Source organism: Bidens hawaiensis, unplaced genomic scaffold (assembly GCF_021521415.1).
Source record: "Bidens hawaiensis isolate Kalapana, Puna unplaced genomic scaffold, B.hawaiensis_p1.1 tig00036308_1, whole genome shotgun sequence".
Classification (NCBI taxonomy): Eukaryota; Viridiplantae; Streptophyta; class Magnoliopsida; order Asterales; family Asteraceae; genus Bidens; species Bidens hawaiensis.
The window spans coordinates 83175-93942 of record NW_027496325.1 but is presented as its reverse complement, the minus strand read 5'-3'; the positions used below and the strand labels follow the sequence as shown (position 1 = coordinate 93942).

Here is a 10768-nt window from a genome sequence, read left to right as displayed (position 1 = left end):
ACGTTTGTCGGTTTGAGAATTTATAAAGCTACCACAATTTTATATATATATATACATATTTTACGAGTTTTAATAAAACGATTCGAGTTTTTAGAAGTTGAATTTTTGGTTAAAAAGGTTAAGTAAACAAATGTAGACAATTGTTATTATATAATATTAAAAACTAATAATATTTGGTTATCTCACGTTTTCTACTATTCATGAAAATATACGATCTCGACCATACACGTGTTATCCAACTCATACTGTTCTCTCCTGGCCGCTTGATTTCTTTTGTTTCACTGCTAGGTAAACACTCTCTACTTCATCATTGGTGCCGCGAGGATGGTCTTGCCGGGTTCCGGATATCGTCGACTGTAGCGTTTTCGATTTCCGATTCGGAACCAAACGACGATGGTGTGGTTGTTCAGTGTAGTATCTGTAAACTGCATCCTAAATCGGCTGTGGCGTTGTCGGGTTCCAATTCGGAAAACTCGGTGGAGCCGGACGTGCTAAGGTGGGTCGTAATTGCGATTCGTTGAGCATCAGGCCTACTAGGTATGGTTATTAAACTACACCACTGAGCATCATTCCATTCGGTTGCTAGGGTGTATGATAATTAGTAATTGAGGTTTTAAAAACATGAATCGATTGGTGCCTTTTGGGGCTTTGTCCAGATGCTGCTTAATTTTGTGGGTTTCGTTTTTTGGGTTGCTATATGTTATCGGAGTTTAGTTTGTTTGTTTTTTTTTTTGTTAAACATGTACAACCTTGATTTGATGATTTTGATCCATCATATGTATTTTGCAGCCGGATTTGAGGTGTTTCACAATTTAAAAACATGAAACCAAAGCTAGATTTTCTTTCATATATCTTAAAAATCGGATTTCAGGCGATTCCTGTTTATAAAACATGAATTTAAAGGCTATGATGATTGCATGTGAATTGAGTTAAGAATGAGATTCTCCGCAACTTGGCGAGGCAATACCGGAGGATGGCAAATGTGAGCCGTATCTTTAGTTCTCTACTTGCAACCTCCGTTGCAGCCGTTGTGGTGTAATCGTCTTTCTACGATGATAAAACTGCCCTGAGCCGAATTTAGGAAAAGTTTGTTTTTTTACCTGGCAGTTCAAAGTCGTCCCATAAATAAGTCGATAAATAAAAAGCAATCGGTACACACATACAAAGTACAAACTTAAAGTAGGGTATTTTCTTTTAGTGCAACCGGTTAGATAAACCATAACCAATAATCCAAGTTTTCCTGTCACAGATAAAAGATAACCAAGTTAAGATATTTACGGGTTATGTTTTATCTCTAACAGGTCAAACTTTGCTATGGTTTATCTGACGGGTAGAACTCAAAGAGGGGCCTTCATTCACTTTACTTTGTACAAAGGAATTGTCAGCCATTATCTTTGCATATCAGTTTTGTTGTTTGTGAAGACCGGAGAAGAAATAGGTACACTTTTGTAAACAACTCTGTTTATGTATATGTAACATGTTTGGCTTTGGTGCCATTCATTTAAACAAAAAATTCTTCACTTCTATAAGATGTTTAAATACTAAAGCCGAAACAATATTCAGTTGACCACGAATTCGTTTGTGGTCCCTAAATTATTTATTTATATGTTTATTTGGTGTATCATTATGAGTTATGATATTCATTTTAATTACCACTGTAATTTGTGTTCTTCCGTTTTATTTGTAATTTACAAGATTGAGTTTATAATATTTTACTTTTTTTTCCTACCGTGTTGTTGTGCAATTATCATGTGACAATCATATGATCTGGTGCTCTAGCTTTGGGAGTAAAAGGTAATTGGTGTTGTGTCGAAGCATTCTTTTTGATGTTATGTATTGTCGTTTGTGTATTTAGATTTTGGAAATTTGCTTATGATTTTTCTAATTTGGTTTTTGGGTTTCTACAACACGATTTTTACTTCCTTTAGAGAGGAAGATTGTTGGTTCTACCAAAGGCTAGACTGATTTGACACGAGTCATGGTAAGGGATGCTTTCTAAAGAGTTTTCCTTTTACGATTTGATGAGTACCATTTGTTTTGACTCCATACGGACTGATGGCAGGCCACTCGGTAACGCTAGAGAAACTTCAACGGCTTTAGGCTAGACTAAAATACTTTAGGGGTTGTGCCATCTATGGATACTTTTTCGCCACTTCATTAATGATTATTTCTCTGAGTACATGCGTCAACTAACAGATGAGTCATTCTTATTTCTAATTGTTTAGAGTTTGAGTTATTAGAATTAGTTTAAATAGTCTTCTGTAGTATAGAAGATTTCTTCTTAGGCGTGTTTGTTGATGTTGTGATTACATAATTAGTTTGTGCGTGCAACAAAATTACAATATTGAAATTAATAGATGAAATGACCAAAGTCATGTGTTTTTGTTATGTTTATTTACTAAATTACGTGTTTCATTTTGTTGCACATAATGCAGTAAAGAAACTATAGCATAGTAAAGATCTCAAATACAAACTCCATTATCTTCTGCGAAACCGTGTTGACCTTGAGTCGTTTACTGTATAACATCTTTTATCGTTGTTAATCAACCGCCTCAGCAATGCGGGGGTCCAACAACTTGTTTTATTTAAAAATGATTTAAATTAATTGATAATGATTTATATAAATATATATGATTTATTATATTTATTTATTATAATTTAAAACAATGTAAAAAAATGTTGCAGTGACCGGGGTTCGAACCCAGGTCTTTATGACCACGTAAAGTGTACACAGCCACTAGACAATATTGCTTTTGTTGCTTAAAGATATAAAAATAAATTATGTACAACATCTTAACTTCATCTTCTCCACCATAAACTCTAGGTGTTCAATCCTTCTAAACTGTTCCATGTTTGATTAATTTGTGTTAGGGGTTTTATTTTACGGGTTAAAACTAATCAAAACCATGTAAAATTTACCTTGGATGGTGCCGGAAAGTGGACGAACGGTGTTTGGCCGGAATCGGAATAGTATGAACGAATTCGAGATTACCAGGGGTTCGTTTGTGTAATATAATGGTCGCCGATCGTTTGGACGGTGATTATCGTCCTATTTATAGTGTCAACTCGATTAATTAGTGTTAAATTCGAGTTATTGCGAGTTTTAATAATTTCCGGCGGTTTATGATTAATTACAAGTTAATAGTGCTTAAATGATACAATAAATCGCGTAATAATGTTAAGGAGTTGTGGAGACGTCGTTTGGGCTAATTACCGGATCAAAACGAGGTTTAAATGGTGGTTTTAATATCGCCGGCGCCGGAATTCCGGTCGCCGGACTCTCGGCCGGAAAAACGAGGGGGACAAGGGCTGGCTGGGCTGTTTGGTTTTATTTTTTTTATTTTTTTATTATTACTTTATGTAATTTACACTTATAGTTCTTGTACTTTAGTAATATATAAAAACTAACTTTAAAGTTTGTTTATTCTTTAACCCCCCCTTGAACCTTATAATTGTACATACTTGATTAAATCTTGGTATAATTTAATATCTTTAGATTATTCATATTTTACGAATAAGAAATGAACGGAAACAAGCTTTAATCATTTAAATTGATATAAATAGATAACTTTCAAATACGAATATATTGAAACGACTAAACGGGTCGGTTTAACAAAAACAAATACAAATACGAAAAATTGACAAATGTCACAGCATTCTCTACTTTTGAGAATTTCGTCCCGAAATTAGGTAGAAGAATCCGTAACAAAAAGATGAGGATACTTCGTCGCATTTGGACTTCTCGTTCCCAAGTAAATTCAGCGTCACATTTGGATTCCCAACGAACCTTTAACAAAGGTATACGACTACGTTTAGTTTCCTTGTCTTTGCGATCCATAATTTCCACTGGTTTCTCGACAAAGTGCATTGTTTCATCGATACGCACTTCGTCGAGTGGTACATGGAAATTTCCCTCAGCAAGACATTTCTTCAGATTTGAAACATGAAATGTCGGATGAACGTTAGAAAGCTCTTGAGAAAGTTCGAGTGTGTAAGCAACACTACCAACACGAGCAAGAATCTTGAAAGGTCCAACAAAACGAGGAGATAGTTTGCCTTTCTTGCCAAAACGAACGACACATTTCCAAGGAGATACCTTGAGAAGGACACGGTCACCAACATTAAACTCAAGAGGTCGTCGTCGGTTATCAACGTAACTCTTTTGACGGCTACGAGCGGTTAAGAGGTTTTGTCGGATTTGAGCGATCAAATCAGTAGTTTCTTGAACAAGTTCCGGACCGGTGATTTGGGTTTCACCAATTTCGTTCCAACAGATAGGTGATCGACATTTACGACCATAGAGTGCTTGGAACGGAGCCATACGAATACTCGAATGATAGCTATTATTGTACGAGAACTCAATCAAGTGAAGATGAGAATCCCAGTTTCCACCGAAATCCATGACACATGACCTAAGCATGTCTTCGAGCGTTTGAATCGTGCGCTCGGATTGCCCATCGTTTTGAGGATGATAGGCGGTGCTAAGATCCAATCGAGTTCCCAACGCCTTTTGAAGCGATGACCAGAAGTGAGAAGTAAAACGACTATCACGATCGGAAGTGATACGCAATGGTATACTATGACGACAAACGAAACGTTGAACTCAAGTATAATACGTACGTGTCAAATATTGATATCCAAATATCCAATTGAGGAATCCAGCACACCCGACCCATATCCAATCCAATAGAATGTTACCATTACCAACAGTTATCCTCATCAGCATCAAATGATGATGAATTCACACACAGTTAACACCACCAACACCCTTCTCTAAACCTCCAAATTCACCTCATCAACTGGATTAAAATATTAACTAGGGTTTATATATAGTTTATATTTACCAACGGTGCAACCGCTAAAACTCACTCTCACAAACATGGAATCATCATCTTTACACAGTCACCTCCACCACACAAACCTAATTATCTTTCCACACATATTATCCACAGCTCCTTCGATAGTTTCATTTCCGTATCGACTCTCCACATTGCGTTTTGCTGGTTTGAAAGCAGGTAGTAGTAGTAGCCGACGGCAGGATGAATATGCTTACGATTTACTCAGAAAGCCGGTGGTGGAGGTGATTGATTATGAAGATGAAGATGATGAGAGATGAAGACGGCTGGATTGATTGGGAGGACAGGATATTGGAAGATACGGTGCCTTTGGTTGGTTTTGTTAGGATGATTCTTCATTCCACCAAGTAAGATAGATATTCACACTTATTGTTTGTCCTTATGTATCAATTACTCTTATTATTGACCCCTAGATTGTTGGAATTAGAGAGCATTAGGAGGTTTTGTTTGATGGATTGAAATTGTATACGTTCTCATTAAGTTGTTAGCAACTTTAAGCTATCTGCCTGTTAATTTTCAGGGTTTAATGTTATGCATACTCCGATTGTTAAAACAAAGTTTCTTCTTGTTGCAGATATGCAAGTGGTGAGAGGTTAAGTCCTGAGCATGAGAGAACTATTCTAGAGAGATTGTTGCCACATCATCCCGAAAGCGACAAGAAAATTGGATGCGGCATCAAATACATCACGGTTAACTCTCTCTCTCTCTCTCTATATATATATATATGTGTGTGTAGGGGAGGGATCATGAGAAAACGCTTCTTCGTGAATCGTGAGTAAACTGAAAAACTACATACTAATACATGCAGTATATGGCGGTATATGTACTAACAACTACATATATGTAATACTAATAGGGAAAATTACCAAAATAGGCATGTTTGACTAAATATTCGTAAAATACAGATACAAAATTTTGCCAACAAAAATTGACATGACTAATCACATGGTGACACATAACCCGCCTGGAAACATTAGGCACCAAAGGGGATCCAAATGAGTCTAACCTCATGCTTTTAACGCATCTTGGGAAATTGTCTAGGATACAAAGGTGCCCTGTCATCAACACGTGAGATCCAAGCTGGCCAAACTGTGCGCCTTTTTAGGCGTCTATGGGAATTGTTTGGTGCACGACATCATTGATCCCATTCATCATTGTTTAGGCACCACTATATCCCTGTCATGACACATGTCATAATAAGGTTTTACCAACTCAGTTTTTCAGATATTTCGAATCGGCCCATTTGGGGCCTAATGGTGCCCAAAGGGTCACATGTCAACATTCGGTTAGCCATGGCCCATGCCTATTTTATTTTGGTTAGCAAAATTTTCTATGCCTATTCTAAGAATATTTCTGTTAAACATTCCTATGCAGTTTTTTGGTTTTCTCATGGCCTATGTTTGTATGTGTATATATATGTAGACACAAGTTTTTATCTCATTGTCATCAAACGCTGACACCTTAAGATCTCAAAAAGAGATTTTTGTCAAATTGCCTTGATCTACTATGTTAATTGTGGTAACTAGATTGCATATTTGATCCAATGTGTACTGCAAACTTGAAGAAAAATATCATATGATCATAAATTTAGCAGCAAATAGTTCACAGGGTATCTGGTATTATTTGATCCAATGTGTACTGCAAACTTGAAGAAAAATATCATATGATCGTAAATTTAGCAGCAAATAGTTCACAGGGTGTTTGGTATGTTTATTAAGATAATTCGGGTTTGGATTTTGATGTTTCTGAATATTGGGTTTGAATTGCTTTTTTAATGTAGCCACCAAAGTCGGTTTTCTCAACAGGTGTTGCTTGTTTACAGGTTGGTTACCATCCAGATTTTGAAAGCTCGAGATGTCTGTTCATAGTGCGAAAAGATGGAGAATTGGTGGATTTTTCTTATTGGAAATGCATCAAAGGTTTAATAAGGAAAAACTATCCTTTATATGCAGACAACTTTATCCTAAGACATTTCCGAAGGCGTAGGCATAATGATTGAAGCTGAATCATTGTATACATCGTGCGTATCACAGCTTTCATATGTATTGCCTGCAAGTTACAAGAAACATAGGCTATGCTATTGTGTGATGTTAGGTTGCATCAAGATTAGTGTGATTTTTTCTTCGTTTTGTGGTGCATATTGCTAATGCATACGTATGCAAGAATGCAATTATGCACATTTTTGATCAATCAATCAATCAATCAATCATGCCCAGTAAAATCCCACCGACAGCAAAGCTATAAGTAGGGTCTGGGGAGGGTGGGATGTAGGCACACCGTACCTCCATCCAAAGGAATGAAGAGGTGGCTTCCAGAGAGACCCTTACATTTTTGAGAAAAGTGTAAAGATAAACTCTGGCCTTCTTTGCAGTTGAGATTTCTCTTCTATTTTTGGCATTGTATAATGATAGAGTGGAACACATAGTTATGTTCACACTGGTTGATCTTATTATTTCATTATGTTGTTTATGTGAATGTGTACATGTTTGGTTGGTGATGGCAGGAATTTAAGTTAATTGCATAATTTGCATGTGCTAATGTTAAGGAGCTTAGTCACTTTTCACTTCACAATCAAATAGTTATAATAATTGTAGTATTGGTGGTGATGACGGCGTGCGTAGAAAACCAAAATAACTGAACATTGATTGGAAAACCCGAAAAAGACAGTCGAATCAACTGAGAAACCGATAGTTTAGTTTGATTTTGGTTTTCTATAACCAAATTTGTTCGGGACGGTTGAATCAATTGAGAAACCAACAGTTTAGTTTAATTTTGTTTTCTATAACCAAATTTAATGGTTTAGGTTATGACTATGTCTACAAAGAAATAAAATTTATGGTTTATTAGTATATTTTTATATAAATAATATATTATATGTTAGAAATTTTGTTAGATTCTTTATACATACTTTAGTGCATGCCTTAAGAATATATGAAACAAAAACTTTATCGGATTTGTCAACCGAATTGGGACTGGCCCATGCCCAGAATCAATATTGGTTACGCAATCTTTTTCTCCAATAATTGAAAAATTTGAAATAGCGATTCTGAAAACGATAGAATATAAAAATCTCGAAACAATTATTATAGGTTGTGGTATGAAATAGAATCAATTTAATTATATACATAACAGTAGTTGTTGAAGCGTGGCCACCTATTAAATACCAAACAAATCATTATAATCTTACTATTTTTCATCACACATCCATATTGTGATGATTATATGTTATGGTGTCCATACCACAGATCATTTTTTTGTATGAAAAGTGTTTATATACGAAAAGTATACAAAGGAAGAAAATAGTTTAAATAAAAAGAAGTTGTTTCCTAGGAATGGTAAGAACCAACAGAATTTTGACATTTGACATTAAAACCTATGGTGAAAGAACAATTGTAGGAAACTATGTTGGTTATAATGGTGAAAGAGTAATTGTAGGAAACTATGACGGTTTTTTGTAATTTTAAATCTCAACCATTGATTGATATGATTCAATGACTATGATTTATTCCTAGTCTTCCTAGAAAACTACTTGTTTTTAGAATAACCCTCCCCTACAAAGGAAAGTGTAAGAGAGAAACAAAACTATTAGGAAATTGCACGAATCATAAATAATTAAATAGTTGGATGACACATCAGTAGAGTATTCACTTATTTCAACTAGTTTTAACAAAAAGTTTGCATAAGTTTTTAATTGGCTGAATCAATCAATATTATCATCAGTTTCACTTTCAACTGCTCACAAGGAATGTTTACACATCGCTATCATATATTCATACTTTCTAAGAGCAAGTATAATTAGGACAACTCAACTACGTACTAGAAACATATAATCAATTCACTTTAGTATGCATGTGTCACATGCCGTGATCATCATAAATGAATAAATTCTATTTTCACTAATAACGGAATAGGCAATGTAAGTCTACCAAATATAGGACAAAGTACAAATGTTCAAATTTAGTAAAGCATATTATTAATAAAACTCCAATACATGAAAAAAAAAAAAAAAACCATTGACATTTATCTTAACTACTATATGTCAGTAAAGTTTTAGATGCTTTCTTAATTCTTACATTCCATCAGACTTCACTAGGCATGTAGTAATGTATTATAACAGATTTCTTGTGAAATATAATTTATATAAAATGAAAAGGGTAAAAGTGAAAAGAAATAGAAAGTAGAAAGGGGTAGTTATGGTGGGACAAGAACAACAAAGTTGACGATGACAAAGGTTATATTAAAAGCATCTCGTTTACATCTATCTGTTCGTGTGGTACGTGTTTTAAATCAATATCCTTTTATTACGGCTATGCATGTAATGTATTATAATAGTTCCGTGGATCCTACGCCACCACATCAATGAGATGTTACATATTATTTAATCACCATGCATTACTATCACCATGATTGCCTTATATTAATGTATTAACATACAACATCCATGTTCTTCCCGGTTTCATTTTTTATTAAGGAATTTACAAATGCTTGTATAATTCTCGAGTTTGTATATTACATAGGGAAATCCTAGAACTCCTCTGACTCATTAGGCTAACTGGCCAAAATATTAATACAGTTTTATACATTGGATGTACGCATACACAATCAAAGTATCAAATCGTGTTAGCCATAATGTGACACAACAAAATCTTTTAACTAATAAGCTTCATATTCCAATGATCAACATTACTCTCACAATGGAATATTCCATAAAATGAGCCCTTATAAGATGGACCAAAAACTAGTCATTTGTAAGAGGTCGGTCAAATAGTCGATTGAAAAGTGTGTAAATCAACAGAAATGAATTTTGGGACCAAACGTGGTCCATGGTCACTGTTACCATTTAATAAATGACCCTCTTAATCAATTATAGTTGCTCCATAGTAACTCGTTTTCTTGATTGGTTTTAAAGATTTAAGGCTTGAAAGGGTTATGACTGTGCATCTTAATCAAACCCAATATCTTTTGAGGTCTCTTGGTCGTGATAAGGCTACAACCCTCAGACCACTTTCAAAAAACACACACACGGAAAACATAAGAAAATAATTGTTTGAAACAAAAAGTGATCGATTATAAAAAATCTAAAAGTACCATAACATTAGTTTAGTTCCATTTTAGCTTTGAACCATAATAAAAATTAAGTGATCAATACTCACCCTATTATATATTAATATAGGGGGTCCTAAAGGAAGCTTGGTGTAATTCATTATAAAAATTCGAACATGAATTCAGTACATTTCTTACAATACATGCCAGTTTATGCAATTTCATAATGAATGGGCGTAATCTTAGTATTCATATTAGATAGAGAAAGTGAGAACTACGTACGATAAATTTGTTTTACAATTTATTATTTCGTTTGATTCAAAACAATAGAGCTTGATTATCCACTAAATATTTTCTTTCTGGACACCTAAGAATTTTGTTTCAATTTCTTTGATATGGTAAGTTATAACTATTTTACACTTGTCATTCCCCCTTTAATGAGACGCTAAGATAGTTAAAGTGTAAAATAGAAGATTCAATCCCTATATAGCAAACCATTTTATACGTATTATATATTTATAAAAATATATTTATAAAAGAGAAGTTTAGTGCCGCTAACCAAGTAGCGACACCAAACTTGCCCGTACCATTTTGATTTCTTTTTTAGTATTGATAGCATAGCGAACGTAACGAGAACCGACCTAACGTCAATTTTTGTTTACGTAACAGAAATAGACTGAATTCGTGTAAACCCACTACATCAACGTACGGGACTGAAAACGCTAGGGTTTTGATGCCATTTGATTTTTTTTTTGTTTTAGTTCTGGTACCATAACGAACGTAATGAAAACCGACCGGATGCCAATTTTCTTTTTATTTTTTTGTTTTAGTTCTGATACCATAACGAACGAGAAAGAAACCGAGCATAT

At 34.6% G+C, this 10768-nt stretch overlaps 1 pseudogene across 1 annotated transcript; it reads left to right on the top strand.

Moving 5' to 3' along the window:
• Positions 1-4879: 4879 nt before the first annotated feature.
• LOC143588319 (protein DCL, chloroplastic-like) lies at positions 4880-7036 on the top strand (annotated as a pseudogene). Its single transcript, XR_013145088.1, has 3 exons — positions 4880-5203; positions 5431-5545; positions 6679-7036. The product of XR_013145088.1 is annotated as a protein DCL, chloroplastic-like (transcript).
• The last annotated feature ends 3732 nt before the right edge of the window (positions 7037-10768 follow it).